Raw genomic sequence first — 21,166 nt, forward strand, 5'->3', positions numbered from 1 at the left:
ATTCTATTTCATTTTTCCCCACAAGGCTGAGGCTGCAGACACAGTGGGGCTATGCAATGTGTGAGCTTATATTAAAGAAAATGAATATTAATTTTAAAAGTTATTATTAATAATAATAAATTAAATTTATTATAATAATAACTTTATTGTCATTGTACGTGTATACACAGTATACCCATACAATGAAATTCACTTAATACCCAAAGACCAGGTCCAACACACATAACAATCCCCAAACACACTCCCACCCACCACAATTCCCCACCCCTAAACCACCCAAGCATCCACATAACAGTCCAAGTAATACTGTCCAACAGCTCACTGATGGTGGCCCTTTAGTTCATTGTTGAGTGCAATTATAGCTCTGGGATAAAAACTATTCAGAAAATGTGTGGTCTGAGTTTTAATTGTTCTATATTCTTCTGCCAGAAGGCAACAGTCCAAAAAGATTGTAAGCAGGATGGGAAGAGTCTCTGAGAATATTATGAAATTTTCTCGAACAGCGAGATTCGAAAATGTCATCCAGGGTTGGTAGCTGGAGTCCGATGATATTCTAGGCAGTTTTAATGATTCTCTGTAGAGCTTTTTTGTCCGCTACAGAGCTGCTCCCATACCATGCAAGAATGCCGTATGTCAGGACACTCTCAATGGTGCTGCGATAGTAGGACAGAAATAGATGCTGAGATAGATTTATCTTCCTGAGCATTCTCAGGAAGTACAGCCTCTTCTGTGCCTTCTTCAGAAGCATGTTAGTATTATGCATTTAAAAGTGCGACACTAGTTGGCAACTCATTAAGCAGCTGCTATGTCTGTGTTCCTGTTCTGAAGTACCTCTTTCTAGATAATATCAAAAACACTGTTTCAATGATAGGATGTAGCGCTTTCCCCTTCCTTTGTTTTCCTGTGGGATAAATCAGGCTGATAGAGTATCCCAAAGTCACGTTCATCTTCCATAGCTGAAGATGAACTTGAACCTGGGTTCAGATTCTTCAGATTTTGCTCCAACTCTCATAATTTTGCCTTTACATCTCTCATAATTTTTAAAACTACATCAACCAATTTATTTAGCAAAAAAAAAAAAAAATGCTCCAAAGCGACATTTGTAAAATAACACAGAACGAATAGATCCAAACAAAATGACCAGAGTTACTTCCAACATGTAACAAAACATAAGCTCCGTGGAGATTAGAAATAACAACAGAGATAAAAATAGTCAGAGTATAGTGGTTCTCAAGTAGCTCCCAGCCCTTGGCCTGGTTTTCTCCATGACACAGCAGTCTGAGTGCACCTTGTAGTAACAGAGAAGTTACATGGTGTGATTGGGCATTTAAAAAAAACATTCATTTGTCAGCATTCTCTTTTCTTGGAAAGCAGGCATCTGATGCCTGTAAATACAAAGACTCCCCTAAGACATATCAGGCTACTGCTGATCTGCTGCCTAGGTTTTTAAATCACTGCTCACCTGGTGGCACCCCATGTAAATTTCAGCTACATCCTCCCCACCCTTCTTAGGGTGGAAAACCATAGATGAAGCTTAGACCCAGTAATAGAGCAGTGAAATGCCATCTGTGTGTTGCATTTGGGGAAATCATCAGTCTGATGATTGACAGAACACTTCATGAACTATGGCACATTAGCAGACCAACAGAATTTTTCAAAGAAATTGACAAGAAAGTAGAATATTCTGAAATAGACTTTTTTTTTTAAGATACAGAAGATACTTTAAAGGACATTTGTAATCTGTTTTTTAAAATGTATTTATTCCAGACCATTTCCACATTCTCCCTCTGGTCTATGTTGTGGCAGCCTTGAACATAATAATTAATGTAGTGTTGGCTGATGCTGGTTTCAGAGGCAAAGTTAAATAGTCCTCTCTTTATAGACTAAACAGACTGGCTGTTTTTCCTTAGATCTCTGTTAAGGGTCTCAGGAGTTCTGTGCCATTCCTCTTAACGCTAACTCTCCACCCTGTAGTTCTTTAGCCCATTCTGTTTCTCATGCCAGCCTCAGGAATAATATGACTAACCTTGTCTAGACTCAGATGTTAGACAGGGTGGGTGTATATTAGATGGGAGGAAATTCTACATCTGTAGGCAAACTGAAAAATACAGACAGAAGAAGATAGTTGTGATTCATATCTACAGTAAATGACTGTCAAGAAAAGGGCATAAATATGGTCAGGAAGTCACCAAGAGTCCAGCTTATCTTGTAGGAGATTTTATATTTTATGTGCCTCTATCTTCTTAGTACTGCTGGAGTACTAAGAAGTACTCGGTTCTCAGATGGTTACCCTTGGTGAAAAATTAAAGTGTTGTTTTGTTGTCTAGATACTCATGGCACCACTAGTTGTGTAGCTGAAGACAGCTATGAGAAAATACTTGGGTTGTGCATTGAGAATTTGGAAATCCAATTGAGAGAGATCAACCATGAGACTGAGAACATCAATGTCAGGGTTCCAAGGAACACCCCCAACAAAATAAAGCTCTGAGGCCTGAGGTTCCTCAAAGTTCCAATTTATTAGAGATGTCATGTTAACACATCTGGGAAAACCCGAATCTGAAAGATTCCAGGTTTCCCCCACCTAGATAAGAGTTCACAGCTCTGCCCCACACCCACAAGTTCATCACATTGTCCAATCAACTCTTCACACTCCACCGGATACAATCTTCAGGCAGTCTTCATCAGACGCAGGCAAAAGTCTTTGAATACGGAATGTTGTTATGACTAACTTTCTACCGCTCCAACAACAACCCCCTCCCAACTTCCCCAGCTAAAATATGTGGCAGTTTAGAAGCAAAAAAGAAAATTGTCTTCCAAAACTGACAATCAATACATTACTGCTGTCCATCTTTTTAGCAGCCCAAGTATAATTGTAGAGATTGGCCCTGCCTCTTATACCATTAATAAGCATGAACTCTCATGGACTTTATAATCCTTGGCTCCCAATCTTTGATAATAAATGTTTTCTAGTATAGTTCAAACTCTTGTCAGGCTTTCCTATTTAGAGATGAGTTTTAGGTTTTGTATATCTGCATGAAATGACAGAGAAAAGCTGAAGGCTGTATCTGGAAGTCACATTTGTGCAGTTCTTCATAAGCTCTGTAGAAGAGGACAGCTCTCTTAGGCAGAATACAATGTGCCTTCATCATTCCTAACACAAATAATGCCTTCTTAAGACCTAAAGTTCTGGGCTTGGACAAACTGGAACTGCGCCGCCTGCAGTCCGATCTAAGTGTGGTACACAAATTATCTGCTACAACGTCTTACCTGTCAATGACTTCTTCAGCTTCAACCACAATAATACAAGGGCAAACAATCGATACAAACTCAAGGTAAACCGCTCCAAACTCGATTGCAGAAAATATGACTTCAGCAACAGAGTGGTCAACGCCTGGAATGTTCTACCCGACTCTGTTGTTACAGCCTCAAACCCTCACAGCTTCAACCTCAAACTGTCTACTGTGGACCTCACTTCATTCCTAAAAAGTCCATAAAGGGGGCGTGCATAAGTGTACCAGTGTGCCTACCGTCCCTGTCTTACTGTCTCCATTTCTCTGTACTTACTTCCTTTGTTTATGTTTATGTTTATATCTATACCAGCTATCTTGTACATGTTTGACAAATAAATAAAATAAATAAAAATTGTCTTTGTTGAACAGGTCTTGAATATGACAGCAAATATATGAATGCTTCATGAATATATGAAACATTTCCATGATTTGTGAAGTGACATTTATTTAATGTATTGAATTGGTCTATTTGCCTAACTTATCAAATATCCCACTTGGTGAAGCTGGAAACTTTCTACTTGTGATCAGCACACTTCTTAGAGGAATTATGTAACAACAATTTAATAATTTATTAAATGTGCATGATTCCCAGTGACTCTGGGAGAATGATAGAATAACCACAAAATTTCTTTCTTTGCTCACCAGGATGTGCTTTGTTCATAATCAGAGAATTCCCAACAATAAAGACAATTGTGTGGGGAGGGGGAAAAAAAAGGATAGAAGTAATCTCTAAATATGTAGTCAATTTCGTAACATCAAATGTTGCAGCAAACTGGTCACAAATGAGCGCATACAGTTACTGGCAAATCTCAACACTTGAAGCTGAAATCTGTGCCATCAGCATGCAGGGAATCCATTCAGCACAAACCTTCCAATACTGAAGAAGGTAAATAACGTTCCTGCAAAATGCTGAGTTTGACAACAAGTTTCCTGTCTGTGATTTGCCAATTACCCTTAATCAGTTAATTAATCTTTCTCACATGGAACCCACTGGTTGCTGCCACAGACTGTCCATATTGTTCTGGGAAACAAATCAGCTCTTCATGATTCAGTGTCTTTACATTTTTTTGGCCAGCGATGCTCAGAATTCATGTCAAGGCAGTCCTTACCATAAACAACTGCAGTGCTAAATTTCAATTAGAAGGTTTCCTCTGTTTGTTTGTGTGTGTGTGTGCATGTATGTGTGTGTGTTGCATTGCTTAAAAGCCATTGATGAGTATTCCACCAACAAGAGCAACACAACCTTTTTACAGCAACTTCCTTCTTTTATAACAACTTCCCACAAATTGAAGTGAAAGAACAGATGCTAAAAGTATGTCAGAGCTTCTAGCACATCACTACTGCTATCAATTGGTAACTTATAAATAAAAGGTATTACTTTTCATTCAATCCTTGTCTATTTCTATCCAGTTTTCAAGGTCATTATTATGGCACTGTAAAGCTAAAGTCAAGCTTTCCCTACTGATTGCAAAAATACAAATACCAAGTACAATACAATCAGATCTGGTCTTGCAGAAATCCAAAACAAGGATAATATTTCTCCAAAATTTCAGTGATGAAATATTTGGCTGAATCCAAGGTCACATTACTTAACTCTAAAGGGAAAATAAAAATTAAATGCTTAGCCTTCTGGTTTCAATCATTTATCTGACTATTGGAGAGGAATTGCTACTCAACAGTTAGAGAAAAAAAACCACAACACCTCAAAACAGTTCTATAAGATTGCTTACAAGATTGTATCAAACTATATTTCTCAGATTCCCTTGAGGACAGGCCAGAGAGCTATTTCATTTTCCAATCATTTAGTTCTGCACCGTACTGGACGCTTCACCCAGATGTTGTTGGTAAAATTCATGCTGAGGGATCCTTTGAACCTGTGCCTTCATTATGGAAGCTAATGTTCAGCTCTCCTTTCCTAAATGGAGACACCAGCTCATTTCCACCCAAGCATGGCTTGCGAGTCTGCGTTTAATGTATTCTGAACAAAGCTTGATAGAAGGATTTTCATGCTTAACTGAGTGGGTGGACAGAGAAATAGGAATCCATCGCAGGAAATGCTGAGGTAGGAAATGCCTGCTGTGGGTTCAAATGAGTAGCAGCACATACTGCCTCTCACATAAGGCCTCATTTTTTAATTTAACAAGGATAATATAATTTAATTTTACATTTTGCTTGTGTGCTTTTTATAGTGGTGGTTCATATGAGTTTCTATCTCAGCAGCTCTCCTGCTGCAGAGGTTAGGATAAAAATGACTGAAGAAGTAATGAAAGGATAAGACAAGTATGATCTAATATTTTCTCTGTAGCTGTCAAAATTCTCTGGATTGTTGCTGAATAGAGAGACCAAAAACCAAAAGGTATAAGAAAGATGGAAATTAGCCATGGACTACTCAGTTGGGACTCCTGTCCACAAAGAGAAGCAAAGAGAGGTGAAAAGAGCAAGTGTTGTATCTTGTATGCATTGGATGCGGTGGCTCAATGGCTAAGACACTGAGCTTGTCGGTTGAAAGGTCGGCAGTTCAGCGTTCGAATCCCTAGTGCCATGTAATGGGGTGATCTCCCGTTACTTGTCCCAGCTTCTGCCAACCTAGCAGTTCGAAAGCATGTGAAAAATGCAAGTAGAAAAATAGGGACCACCTTTGGTGGGAAGGTAACAGTGTTCCGTGTGCCTTTGGCATTTAGTCATGCTGGCCACATGACCATGGAGATGTCTTCGGACAGTGCTGGCTCTTCAGCTTTGAAACGGAGATGAGCACCGCCCCCTAGAGTCGGGAATGACTAGCACATATGTGCGAGGGGAACCTTTACCTTTACCTTTCTGCATTGGATATTCTTCCCCAATCCTGGGAGAGAATCCTTCCTACCTGATAGGGAACAGTAAAGGTAAAGATTTATCCTGTCCAGTCATCTCCAAGTCTAGGGGGCAGTGCTCATCTCCATTTCTTAGCCAAGGGAGCCAGTGTTGTCCAAAGACGTTGGTCATGTGGCCAGCAGGACTATACGCAAAGGTCAATGAACTCTCTTACCTTCCCACCAAAGTGGTACCTATTTATCTATGCTTTCAAACTGCTAGGTTGGCAGGATCTGTGGAAAATAATGGAAGCTCATCCCGTTGCATGGCGCTTGGGTCTCAAACCTGGGCTGTCAGGTTTTCAGCAAACTTAGTCTCTTTAACCCCTAACATATTTGGGAAGGTGATTAGGGTCTGAATTCACATTTTCTTTCTAAAAAAAAATTGCTCTCTTATGTCATTTCATTCATACAATGACATAGGTACTAAAAAAAAACCTGGACTGCAGCTTATGACTTCACCCAGGATCAGTATAGGAAAATGTACTTACCCATGAAATAATTTCTGAGTGTTGGCTAAATCCAGATAATCATAAATGTAAGATTTTCCTTCATTGGTCAAAACAACAGTGTCTTGGCCCTGTCCTGAGCATTCCAAGTGAAAGATGGTGGTGGAAGAGCAAGGAATCGGCTGTTTATTAACATCTAAACAGGAGGCCAAATTGGTTTTCTCTCTCTCTCTCCCTAAATGTTTTCTTTGTAATGTCCTCTGAACATGCACTGAAAGCAACATCTCTGGCAAGCACGAAGTCAGTAACTAATTTAGTTGGACTGCATTGCTTGATTTTATCTGACTTTTGTACATATGAATGTTGCTTTCCATTGTTTTTCCTATATTTCAGTTTTTTTTCCAATAAACTCCTTTCTAATATCTAAAGACTTGGCTTTTTTGATTTAATAATGGCATTTTTCAATAAAACCTTCCCCATGGGCAACATTGCACAGTTCCACAGCAACCCCAGCACAAAAGGTAGTTAAATTGTATATTTCTGGCTTTGAGCAAGGAAGATTTAAAGCACCTTTCTTTTAAGTTTTCCCAAGGCTGGGCTGAAGAGAGAAATGCTTGGTAGAAGGGCTAAGAGGTCCCCTGCTGGACAGCCTAAGGTGTGCCAGAATATTTAACTTGACTATTGGCAATCTAACCTTGGCTAGTCTCAGAATCTCCCAGAAACTGATCCTATAATAAATTGGTAACAATTCTTTGTTAATGTGGCATCAGTCTATTTTATTAATTTATATTAGCAATAGTGTAGACATTAATGGGCCTGTTGAATGAACTAAAAGTACAGATCTGGATGCAGAGAACCTTAATAATTTGATTGCCAATTACTGATCTTTTGTACAGTACAGCACTCCAGGAAACCAAGAAACATGTCCACAATTTAACTCATGCAGGCAAGTATTGTGAACTGACAAAAGAGATTGTTCTAGCTAGGAAATGATCACTTATATTTAACACAGATTACAGAGCTGAGTAGTGTGTTAATAATGGTTCTGTCTTTTTATTTCTCTGTAAACTGGTTTTCTCCACCACACATTGCTAATTGTGTCAATAAAAAAAAAATACCATATAGCTCTGAAAATCAGCATAGCATCAGACTCTTTTGACTGTATAACATTAATAACTTCCTGCATGTGTTAAAAATGAAGTAGAACAGTATAACTTCAATGTTTGCATAGCCGTCCTGAAAGAGAGATCAGTGCCCCACCCCCAGTAGTTGAGGGGACAGTTTGAACATATTGCTCCCAACGGCTCTGTTTGATCACAAATCAACGTATTGGCCACAATTCACACTGCAAAATTCTTCTTTTATCCATCCCTTGTATTTCCATCTCCAGCTGCATTGCTCAGTATATCACACTTAACTTCCCTCTGATTTAAATATGATTGGTTGCAGGAAGAAATTCAGAAGAAGAAGTTTGAATAGTGAACATCCTGGGTTTGCTTTTCATTTCAAACTACTACTAATTTAGCACTCGATCATAGAAATATTGCGACGAAAAAGTGTAAGATGGTGACTGGTTCAAGCCTGCTGGATAAGATGGTGATATGTGATTGTAAAAGACTTTCACTCAGCAGTGATTAATGGGCGAAGGAGGAATGTTAAAAGATAAAAGAGATTGAGCCTTTAATACTCCAACCATGGAAGTTCAAAGAGTAACTTTGCGCCAATAAATGTCTCTTAATCCAACCTAATTGATATTAGCATAAAATGAAGGGATAACCCAAGTAAGCAACCTTGAATTCCTAGGATGAAGCAACCATAACTACTCAATGCCTTGCTATTCAATGTATATTCTATATTAATCGCTCCTGGCAACTCCTGCACAAGTACGTGTAATTTTCTTTGAAGTGGTCTGTCATTGCATTCATTCTGGGGCTGAGAGAGAGAGAATGAATGTCCAAATTCAACTAACTGGCTTCCTGCTTAAGACAGGAATAGAATTTATAGTCTATTTTCTACCCCATTGCCTTTAAGTACTATATCAAACTGGCTCTCTTAAATATATACCTTTCCAGTTTTTGTAGGATTCTGGCTCTCACCAGCTATAATCCAACATAGTTAAGAATGGTAAAACCTTCTGAGAAGTATCATTCAACGATCTGGATGTTCCCACAAAGTATACAGGATGGTTGAGCATAGTTTTGCTTGATTCAGGGTCTCTTCCAATAATAAGACCAGGGGTGAAATGCTCCCGGTTCAGACCGGATCGCCCGATCCGGTAGCGATGTCGGCGGGTGGTTCGGAGAACTGGTAGCAAAAATCCCTGCTCCCCCCCCATGCCCAGCCGACCTGGGTGATCATCAGAGGCTTTTTTTATTGATTTTTAAAAAGCATTTTTTCTACAACCTCTTCGGCTGAAAAAATGCTTTTAAAAGTAAAAAAAAAAGCCTCTGATGATCGTGCGGCTCAGCTGGGATCGTCAGCATTTTTTCTACAACCTGGTACTTTCAGGTTGTAGAAAAAAAGGTTTTAAAAGTTAAAAAAAACCTCTGGCAATCAGGCAACTCAGCTGGGATCATCAGAGGCTTTTGAAAGCATTTTTTCTACAACCTGGTACTTTCAGGTTGTAGAAAAAAAGGTTTTAAAAGTTAAAAAACCCTCTGGTGATCAGGCAACTCAGATCTGGCAACTCAGCTTGGGATCATCAGAGGCTTTTGAAAGCATTTTTTTTACAACCTCTTCAGCCGAAGAGGTTGTAGAAAAAATGATTTTAAAAGTAAAAAAAAAAAAAAAAGTTGGCCACAGCCACCCAATCACATCCCCCCCCACCAAGCCACGCCCACAGAACCGGTAGTAACAAATTTTACATTTCACCACTGAATAAGACCCATTCTCTGTTCATATGTGGGTACAGTGGAAGGAGTTTGGATGCTGCAGAAGATGCATATTAATAAGGCCAAAAGTGTTGTGTTCTTAAGGAAGTTTTCTAAAGGCAGAGGTCTGATTGGAAACTATTGCATTTAGCAATTTGTTCAGACTTCTTAAAAATGTCTTAGAGACATAATGAATTTACAGAAGCAGAGAAGAATTCACAGCCATCTGTGATCTCCCAGAAATAATTCCATCTTATTCTTCTCTCTGTGTGAAATTAGAGTATAGGATGGTAGTGAAGCATCCAGATTTGCAGGTACCCTGATTTATTTTGGTAGGACAAAATCCAGACAAATTACAATATGTTATGAAAGGATGGCTCATAGGCAAGTAAATAAAGGCAAATGACATTAAGATTCAGTATAAATATACAGTGCCCAGTACAACAATCCTCCTTCCTTCAATTTCCTGGCATTTAAAATGCCTATGAATCTCCACAAAAATATCTTGGCATCATAATCAGCTTAGTCTAAAACTGTGGGGGAAGCAAATTTGGTGCAGTATCTTATAGAAAAGGGTGGAAAATGAACCTGACAGTATTGCAGTGCCTTTGTATACACCATTGGTACCATCACATTGGAATATTATGAATAAAGTTCTGGTTGCTCCATTTCAGAAAAGAAACTAGTCAGATTGTTTAGTCCATCTACATCAGAATTATCTAGTTTGTGGTGAGTGCTGCTCTAGAGGTTCAGACAGGAGTCCTTCACAACCATAATTAGAACTCTGAAACTTCTACATGCAAACAAATACTCTACCATTGAGTAGAGTACTCAATCTTCTACAAATAAAAGAAATTACCACTGAGACACATCACTTTCTCATCAAAAGAATGAACCAATCCAAGGAAGAGCTTTCCAAAAAGATAATAAAATTGACTTTGGGGATCTAAAACATTTTTCCATACAAAAAAAAAAAAAAGGCAGAAACGCGAAGAAAAATATTCCAAAGGTTTACCAAATTATAGCTGGATATGGCAAAAGTGGATAGACAAAGGATTTTCTCCTTTTCGTGGCATGCGATTATACAGTCATCCATTGAAATTTATTGTCGGATTTGGGGCAAACAAAAGAAAGCACTGTTTAATAAAGTCCACAATTAGTTTATTTCATTTGCTCTGTGACCAGTGGCCACTGGTTTAATTGTAAAAGGAAAACTATTAATAATTAGTCACAATAAATTCCATGCATTGTTTTCTTTAAAAATCCTCACTTTTCTGGCATATTTTTCTTCAGAAGTCTTCACAGATTTCAGTTCACGCAGCTCTCGATAACAGATAATCTTACAGACAAAATCAGCACTTGTCAAAGCTGGTCTCTGCTAGCAACATCTTCCCTTTATGAGGGGGAAAAACTGTGAAAGAGGTTGAGGTAGGAACAGCAGCATTAGTTGCAAAATATATTGTGATATAATGATGGGAGCTCTAGTCTAATGCATCTGGGAGTTGCTGATTTAAAGATATTCAATTTTTAAAAAATGGAAACAGAAAGATGTTTTGCTGAATGAATTGTTTCCCCATAGCACATAATTAGTGGCTGATTAAAGCGGTTTTAACATAAGGAAACGGAGAAAACATGTCAGACCTGAAAACAAACTATCCCTAGAAAAAAAGCAAGTCAATAGAATCACTGGCTTTTCCACACCACCAGCCTGATCTGCCAGTTAGTGAATTCAATTCATTTCAAATCATAGTCTTATCCCCTATTGGGATGTAATTATATTAAGTAAATTATTCCACTCCACTCCCCCCCCCCCCATTAATTTGGGCCAACTCAAGGTCTCCCAGCATAATCTAGGGAGTGCTGTTAGCCTTCTTTATGAAATGTCTGTCCATGCTATATCACTTTCCTAAAGTAAAGGGAAGTTCATTGTGGGGATTTCTTATCTGAAGTCTAAATTTCAGCATATTACCTGGGAGCCCAAACAACAAAAGAAGACAGAAGGCCTGAAGCACATCATTAAATTAAATGGCAGAAATATTCACACCATAAAGAAATTTTAAAAAGAAAGTTCTCTCTGAATAATTGAGTGGAGCCTGAATTTGTTAGGTTCACATTTGTTGCATGGGAAGATTGTCACAAGGCACCAGATTTTAGTTGGATAGGGTGTTTTGTTTTGTTTTTTGCATGTCATCTCCAATGTTTCCTATATTTCTTTCCTGTTTACTTTCTCTATGTGTTCTAAAATATATGGCCATGAAAGCAATGCACAGGCAGGTTTGCCTTCACGGCTTTAGATTAACAACACCCACCTGTCTGAGGTTTGTGAAGAAGTGTTTTAGTCTAACCATGTGCTACTCCCTGAGTCAGTCTAGAAAATGAACCTTTGGTTTAATATCTATATTGTGATCCATCCTCAGAATCACTAAGCAGGCACATTGATCCTCCTCCCCCAGTTGCTTCTAAGAATTAATTTGATCCTGACTCCCAGCACAGAGAATCAGTCGCACGGAAGATGAGAGCCCCTCGCTGTTATCTATCGCTATAGTATCCCAGGCAAGAAAAACTGTTTCGAGAGACTGCGTGCCCACTGAATGTAGCACCCTTCTCTACTGAAGACCGCTTGTCCTGGGAGCTAGAATTCAGCACCACGTTGTTGGACAGCTCCCGCGGGGGACTATTTTGTACTCCCAACACCCTGCGTGGGGAGTTTGATTGCAGCACCCTGGTTCCGGACAGCTCCCCGCAGAGGTAATAAATGCTTGGCAAGCTGCTTTGACATCCGCGTCGTCGTCAGAGTTTCAAATGTGAATCAAATAGGCGAGCATCGCAGCGAGCGAGGGACCTGCCTGCACGCTAAGCAAATCAAGAGCTTTCAGCACCCGAGCTGTGGGCAGCTACTTATGTAAGAGGAAAGGATCCGGAGGACGCGTGGCACCTCCAGCATTTGACAGAGGCAAGCATCTTTACAGCATGAAGCGGGCATCCGATCCTTGAGGGGCGGGGAGGAAGAGAAAAAGAGTTGGGTTGGTTTGCTTGCCCGCGGAAATCTTGAAAGCCATCTGGAAAGAAGCTGACGAGTTGAAAGAAGCTCACCCCTCACCTAACAGGTGTCTCTTTTACCAGGTAAGCCTTGTTATTCAGGTGCATTGACCATGAATAGAATTAGAAGCCTGACTACCTCTTTAAATATTTTTACATACACTGTGATGTGTGTGTGTGTGTGTGTGTGTGTGTGTGGTGCTTTTTGGAGGAACAGAGGCATGTTGTGTGAATTTTTCTTTGCTCTTATTTCATGCCATCCAACTGATCTTTCTCTTTCCGGTCTCTCCTTTCATCCCATTCCCTGCAACGGGATGTAGAAGGATGAAGTAGCCCTCTGTGGTTTCCCAACCCTACAGATATCCTTGCCATCATGTTCTATTATTCCCCCAAAATTTAGACGATTGGACAGGAGATCCACTGTCATTTCTGGTAACCGGCTGTCTTTCAAAGTTTACTTTGGGAGTCATATCAGCCCATTTCAGAGTTCATGGTAGGAGCTTGGTCCAGGATTCAGGAACTAATCTGAAATCTCACCATCAAAACAAATCAAAAGTTTTGTAATGGGTGTTATTATTAAAAGTACTAAAACAATGCTATCTGCAGAACCCTAAAGACTAATGAGACTTTCTGGGATTCCAGATATCTACTGAGACACTAGAGGGCATGGATGGGGGGGTGGGATGGAAGTATATTGTGGAAAAAATGAAAAGCTTAGCTTTTACAAATGTATATATTTAAAAAATGTATAGAAACTAAGCACCCTAAATAGAAAAATAACATCAAAATAGAGGATAATAAATGCCACCACTGAGAAAATCATATCGAATCTGATGTGTCTTATTTCTTCTTTTTTACTTATAAGTGTATTTGCCTCCTTAATTATTTAACCCTTTTGCTTATTACTGGTTTATATTTGGAGTGATTTCATAGATCATCCACAGTGGCAGGCGGGAAGAAATAGAAAATTATCTGCTTTCTCTATTTTTACTCACTTTTTCTTTATCCACAATTTTTTTTTTCTTTTAAAGCTTATAAGAATTCCAACTAGAAAAAAAAATACATTATGGAATGAGGATATTCTCCTTCCCTCCCTTTTCATATAGATTCCCAGCAGGGATAATGCTTTATAATCTAGAGCCAGAGGCAAAGCTAAGAAGAGAGTGCTAGAGCATTTAACAAACTCCGAGGGGAGAGGACGTACAATGATGGTTTCTTTCAAAAGAAATCACAAGAGGAAGCTCATATTATAACATATATTAAAGAACCTTGTTTATCATTCAATGGGTAAAAAGCTCAAATGCTTTTGCAAAAAAGTTTGTTCTGCTTACAAATGTGAACAGACGTTTATTATTCCTCTGCTCATCTCCCAACATGACACAAAGAAAAAGATGAGAAAGTCAACTCAGCATGCCGATTTTCCCATTGGTGTCTTTCAAATGTTTTGTTTGACCAGCCATCTACTCTAAAAAGCCTTCTGAATGAATTGCTGAATTTAAAATCACCCTGGACTCCCATCCATCAGGTGCCACTGTCAATTCATCTCCCACTCAGAAAACTGCCCTCCCAGAATATATTTTTGTAGTGGGGCGGGTGTGTGTGATGTGATGGTGTCAGTTAAATGAGAAGTAAGAGTAGCTGGATTCTGACCCTGAGCAGATCTTGGTACATTTTAGGATGCGTATAATTCTTAAAAGACCTGCTGAACAGTACAAAGCAGAATTGCAGATTGAAGTGATGTGGCAGTTTGCATGTGGTTTATACTCTGATGTGCAAAGAAGCCTACCTATTACATTTATGACAGATGTTTTGGCAGAACTATTTGCCCAAGAAAGCAAAGGCATCCTCTTGGCCATAAGAGGATGGCATCATCAAGTGAATTATTGGATTCCTATAAAGTTAAATACACATGCAAATGTTTGTCTGATCCCTAATGTAGGGTACTCATAGACCAGACTTCATTTCAACTCCAATTCTAAATATAAAACTCACTTGAGAAAAAAAAATGGAGCAAATACCTGCTTCATAGTCTAACCTACACTAGAAAGATGATACTGAAGATAAATTGGGATAAAGTCATAGATAGACAATGCTGAATATCATAAAAGATGAGTGGAACAATATTTAATAAAGATTTAAAATGTCTTATTTTTTGGTTTAGATTGATATCTTGCCTTTCCTCCAGAAAATCAAAGTGATATATATTATATAGAACTCCCTCCACCAATTTTTATTATAATAAAATATCCATGGGATAGACAGGTTGGAGGGATAGTGATTGAATTCCGGCACCTAGTTGCTAACAGTAACAGAGTTGGAAGGGGCATTGGAGGTCATCTAATCCAACCCCCTGCTCATGCAGGAGACCTATACTAGGGATTTGAACCGCTGAACTGCCGACCTTTCTGATTGACAAGCTCAGCGTCTTAGCCACTGAGCCACCTAGCCAGGCTAGGTGAGTTCCCATGACTGAAGGTTGACTTTGGTCTCTGTTTCTGAAGTCCAATAATTCTAACACCACATCCAGTGAGGAAGATTATATCACCAAATCCTTCAAAACAGATTTTCTGGAGCCAATTTCTGGATATACGGAGGAAATTAATGGGAAAATATGAAAATAATCTCTCTCTCCTTTTTTTTTACAATCAAAAAACGGTACGTGTAGTTCTTCTCAACTTAATTCTGGAACTGACCCAATGAAAGTACCTGTTACTTCAGTTGATTTACTATAGGTGGTCCTCAACGTACGACCCCAATTGAGCCCAACGTGTCTGTTGCTAAAGAAGGCAGTTGTTATGTGAGTTTTGCTCCATTTTGTGACCTTTTTAGCCACAGTTGTTAAGTGAATCATTGCAGTTGTTAAGTATTAAGTCATTAAGCAAATCTGGCTTTCCCCATTGAAGTTGCTTGTTGGAAGCTGACTGGGGAAGATCACATGACCTCAGGACAGGGCAACTGTCATAAGTACATGCCTGTTGCCAAGTGCCCGAATTTTGATCAAATGACCATGAGGATGCTCCAACAGTCATAAGAGTGAAAACCAATCATAAGTCACTATTTTCAAGTGCCATTGTAACTTCAAATGGTCACTAAACAAATGGTCATAAATTGAGGACTACCTTGTATTTAGAATCTAGTGAGACATAATATGATTCTAATACTTGTGTTTGGAAACTTGGCAAAATAAAACCTTATTATCCATTTGTGGATGGAACACTGATTTAAGATCCTTCAAAAGAAGCCAAATATTCAAAATGGTAGATTATGAAAGATACAAGGCAACTAAGCCCTTATATAAATTAATGGACTTTTTTGCTCTTAGTTCTGTCTAGAAGTAATGGCTGCATGTCTCTCCAAATAATGGAGTAATAAAACAGAAAAACATCCCTATGCCGTAATGTGTGTATGGGGGGGGGCGGGGGTAGCAGAAGATGGCCAATCCACATGGTTAGCTATGGTGTGAAGCCAAATGCTACATTAAATGGACCTTGGATCTAATCAAATAGGATTTTTCTTATATTGCCACTACCAAACACTGTGAATGGATTTAAAACAAAATCGACAAGAAATAGAAAGAGAAGAAATAGAAGCACTAACAAAGACAGTAGATTAAAATAGCCAAGGCTGAAGATATTTCTAAACAGTCTGCTGAAGTTTCCAAATGACTGGTAACATTTTCTCCTCTTAGACATTTTATTGATATGGATTGGACAGAACTAGTTTTTATCAAAAAAATATATTGCTGAGCTAAATACTCTCTTCTGCATCAGCATCCAAAAGCTTGACCTTTGGGTCTTGGAGAGAAAAAAAATTGGGGAGTTAAAGCATTGGTTTCAACCTCAGAGCTAACTAATTCTCTTTATGTGGGCCAAATGACATGACCCATTACAACGTAGGTAATAAAACACATAAAACTGCTTTTGCTTAGTACAGGAGATCTGAAACAAGTGCAAATGACAGGAGGGAAGAAGCTTAACCTTCTCCTATCAAAGCCTCTTGATTCCACTTTTCCTCCAAGGGGTGTTCTAGATACATCAACATTTGGTGAAGCTCCAACATGCCTTGGGCACCATATGTTTTAGGCATTCTAGTAGGAGTGAAGTTGCAATAGGAAACTGACAGGCAGGGAAGGGTAGCACTCCCCGCCCACTCCTCTTTTCTTTAGAAGAAGCAGCTGTAAGAATTTTGCACAAGATATGTAGTTTGGCTTTATGAGTATTGCCCAAACACAGCCTAGGACTCTGTTCTGGCCTTCATCCAAACTGAGGCTCTTTCCTATAAATGGTAATATTTAATTAGCTGAGGTAGTGATTTTGGTAAGAAAACAATTCTAGAAGGATCATATAGGTAAAAGATTGGCTGATTGAGTTGGGGTCAAAACAACATTAGTTGCTTGTGGAAAATTAATATCTGAGCTTTTTTTTTTTTTTGTAAGGGGGCATTTCTAACTGTTATATCATATTGTTTGCACTCTGAAATACATGGAATCAATTTCCAGTATCTCCAAAGATCCATGAATGATATATAAATGGAAATGTATTTTATCACACTTAATAAAATCATTACTCTTCTGTGATTTATTTTATGATAAAAGGGTTTGCATTTTCTGAGTTGATTTACTAATGGTGTGTGTGTGTATGGGTGTATACAGTTTATGATCAACTATCAGCTGGCAATTACATATTACATATAATGAAAAAGGCAATTAAAAAGAACAGAAGGCACAATAAAAAAATAATCTTACAGAGAAGGGGGAAAACAATAGCGATATAACAGAGTTTTGCAATCCTTGTAGAGATTTCTGGAGATGAAACAAGTAAAAGGAGAATATTTTCCTTTACCAAGCATTATTAAATATCTGTGCCAGGCTGCTGAAATGGACAACACAGAAATATATGCAACTCTATTTTCTCCTAAAGGCAGAAACCTGGACTGGGATGTGTACATATGTACATATATGCACACATAAAATTTCAAATATGCATGGAAATTAAATGGAACTTAAAGCAGTATAATTCAGCCTAATTTAAATTTTGATTTTCAGATTTTCCCATTGTACAGATATGTCAACCCAGGATATAAAAAAATGGACCTCCAAGAATTTATCCATTTCTATTTTACGTTCATCATATTTCCACATTTGACAGAATATACCTTTTGGTGCATTTCTTTTATATGTTAATTTTCCTAGCAAATGGTTGAGTACTAATGGTTTTTAAGCATTTATCTTTGATAAACTTAATTTCTGTATGTTGTTTTTAAGCAGTGTATCTATTTTTGTCATATTTCACCCCACTACATCCATGTTGCATTTAATTTTGAACCTGAAAGTTTTATCACTTGGAGAAATCAAAGTTTCACAGGATAACTGAATATACTCATATTCATATATTGATGGGAAAGTTTAACATTAAATATGTTCCATTCCTTTTCAAACATGAACTGAATACATTCTTCCCATCTACACCTGAAACAAGTGAAAAATTAATACCTGATGTCAAGTAATGACAAAATTTTTTCTATATTTCAGTATTCTACTTTGTTCAAAAGACTGAATGGAAACGCAAACAGTTGCAAATTATCAGATTACATGGGCTATCTGATCTAAACTGCAGAAATCCAGAGAACCATGAGAAGTCTATAAAGAGAGCTCATGGCTGCCATCTACTGGGCTTTTAGATTTTTGCAGCCTTGTTCTGATAATCCTACTACTTGCCTACCCAATCTAGCCTTGTCTACTCTAGCTGCATCACCATCAATTGTCTGATCCTTTTAAAATTAAAAATGTAACAATTTAATCAGGGATCTTCTACGTGTTGAGGATTATTTGCTTCTGTATTGAGTTTTACCTTTGATCATGCTTTTTCGGTTCCCTGAAAAGTGTTGGTTTGTTTTTGCTTTCTTTTCCTTTATCTTTCTGACGTGGGCATAAACGTTTGGACTAGCTGGGAAAAGTTTGAAGCGTGTGTGCGTGTGTGCGTGTTCTCTGAGAACTTGCCTTTCAGGAGGATGTACTGCCACCTAATTTCTGTTGTAGTCAAACACTTACATTGTATGTTTGTGTGTTTCTTTGTGCATGCGTGCGTGCGTGCATGTGTATTGAGGGATAACCATAGTATAGCTACTTAATCAATATCTTATGCCTCATATTACCAGGTGTGCTCTGTAAATGGAGGGGGGGCAAGGATGTTTCATCTTCAGGTGTTGGCTGCCCATCCAGTTTTTCTTCCAGGTCTCCTTGTGTTCGGAATGTAATATGTAGTTGGTGTGTCTCAGGTTATGACAGTAGCTACCTCTACATTATATTGAAGCATTGGGTAAGTAGCTGTTTCCAACTTAGTGTGATGCAGGTCTTTTGTCCATCCATATGTTTCCTATATCCCCTCTCATAAGGTCTACTGTTGCAGTAGCATTTCTGGATTCTCTTGTCTCATCCATCTTTGGATTGTTCCAATAACCCACTTATTATCATATTGTCCTGGTTCACCAATATCTGATGCTAATCAGCTTGTTAATCCAGGCCAGGGGTCAGCAACCCGCGGCTCTGAAGCCGCATGTGGCTCCTTCATCCCTCTGCTGCGGCTCCCTGTCACCCAAAATATGTGTCACAACCGCCATTGGGCGACACCCGCCGGCACACAATTTATTGAGCTTTTCAACCCCCAGCAGGCCAACCATGGATAAATAAGTTTTTTTATACATAGCATAAAAGTAAAAAACGATATGTGCAGTGTTATCTTCATTTTAGATGTCAAAAGGGTTTTGTGGCTCCCGGTGTTTTTTTTTTTCAGTGGGAAACGGATCCAAATGGCTCTTTGAGTGTTTAAGGTTGCCGACCCCTGATCCAGGCAATGTCTGAGCTGGCTATAATACTCCTAGTTCAGGTCACTCTCACATTTGAAATAGGCAAGTGAAATGTTAGGGGGCCTTGGCCCAAGGACCTCTATCAGTAAGGTAGGAACTATTCAGGATTCAAATCCAAGTCTCCTACAACAAAGGGAGTGCTCAAACCAGTGTGTGTGTGTGTGTGTGTAATAAATTTGTCAATACAGAATGCTATACAAGTACTGTATTTTTCAGAGTATAAGACGCACCTACCTTTTTTGGTGAGGAAAGAAGAAAAAGAAATCTCCCTCTGCCCCTGAGCAATTTTGCCTCATTGCAGCAAACAGCAAACAGCCTGCTTTACTTTCATTTTCGTTTTCAGCATAGCTTGATTAGCACAAGGAAAAAAAAATCTGCTCCAGCAATTTACTTCTTTGCAGCAAGCAGCAGAATCCTGCACAAACCAGCTGAGAGCAAATCAGCTGAGAGTCGGGAGGCCAATCAAATCAACTTGTGCTAATTAGGCTGTGCTGAAGCTGAAATGAGCTGCTTTTTCTTGCTGTTTGCTTGCAAAGAGATAACTGCTGCGAGGCAGAGACCAAAGGGTGGGGGCCAGTGGGTGGGCGGGGCTGCATTCGGTGTATAAGACGCACCTAAATTTTCACCCCCTTTTAGGGGGGGGAAATGTGCGTCTTATACTCTGAAAAATACGGTAAATCAATAGCTTGGCCAGTAACTGATGAAATCAAGGACTTGATCTATTCAGATAGATAGTTGCTTTTTTCCCCCCTTGTGTAGTTAGATATTACTATGGCTGTATGCACTAAATAGTACAGGTCTATATTTTATCTTTCCACAAGTCTTAAAATTTTTTATGAAATGGTACAATTGCACTCTGAATTTCTCTGAACCAGGGAGAGGCAGCCAACAAAAGGGAAGCAGGACAGAGAAATATGAAGCAGCATGATATAATATTGAAGCTTTTGGTTATGAAGAAAAACCAAGATGCTTTTATCTGGTATACCTTGTTCTAACTTTCCCTTCCTCTTAATGTTGGTGTTGTGCTTGAGGAAGAGATCTTATATAAATAGTGTTAACTTTTGGTTAACCTAATGAAGAATCAGCAGAGCAGCTGTCCTTTTTTAAACGATTGAAAATTTAAAATTCAAGGCAGTATCAATTTACATTTACTGTTTAATGAGCAAACCACTTGTAATAGGAGATCAATGTGCACAAATTAATTTATGTAACCATATTTGTAGCCCCTTCCAACAGTCCTAACAAATTCTGAGTGGCAAACAACATAGTGCAAAAGGAATCTCAATAGCAGTAAAACAAATGATTTTTTATTTAAAGACTCTGTGGTAAGAGCCATTCGAATCACCTAGGATTAAAGACGATTTGGATCAATATCATTTTTACCTGCTTGTATAATGCAAGGAGAGGCAATGCTGGGGGATTATCAGCATTATGGGAGAAAACATGATGTGGGGTGGCATATCTTCGTCCCGGTCCTATGTACTTCTCCATTTAGGGCAGGAGTCTTCTCAAGTGACCTCCCAGACATTTTCACACTGGATTGGCACAATCAGTTTTGGCAAGATGTTGCCTGATAAATCTGTATAGGCAATGGTCAAGACTTTGAATTGGGTACAGCAGCCTGCTCATATTTAAGGCAGTCATTTTAAAATCAGAGTAATTCTGCACAAGTAGAGTCATCTGTCAGCAGCCTGGCTGTTGTATCTATACCAGCGCCAGCTTTCATTTCCACGGACAGTGTAGTCTAATTAGATCTGATCCAGCTGTGGCCCAAACTGGCATACTAGATGAAGCTCAGCTACAAG

General features: G+C 38.8%; 1 protein-coding gene across 2 annotated transcripts in view; it reads left to right on the forward strand.

The window, feature by feature from the left end:
* Positions 1 to 11,865: 11,865 nt before the first annotated feature.
* Positions 11,866 to 21,166, forward strand: part of GRM2 (glutamate metabotropic receptor 2) — a 123,391-nt gene continuing 114,090 nt past the window's right edge. Inside the window, exon 1 of one of the 2 annotated variants that reach the window (XM_034439905.3) lies at positions 11,866 to 12,581. The gene's annotated coding sequence lies outside the window, so the exon portion shown is untranslated. The remainder of the gene's footprint in view (positions 12,582 to 21,166) is intronic. The other variant, XM_087887714.1, reaches the window with a different exon arrangement.

This window comes from Pantherophis guttatus, chromosome 2, assembly GCF_059756535.1.
Source record: "Pantherophis guttatus breed Tessera chromosome 2, ASM5975653v1, whole genome shotgun sequence".
Taxonomy (NCBI): Eukaryota; Metazoa; Chordata; class Lepidosauria; order Squamata; family Colubridae; genus Pantherophis; species Pantherophis guttatus.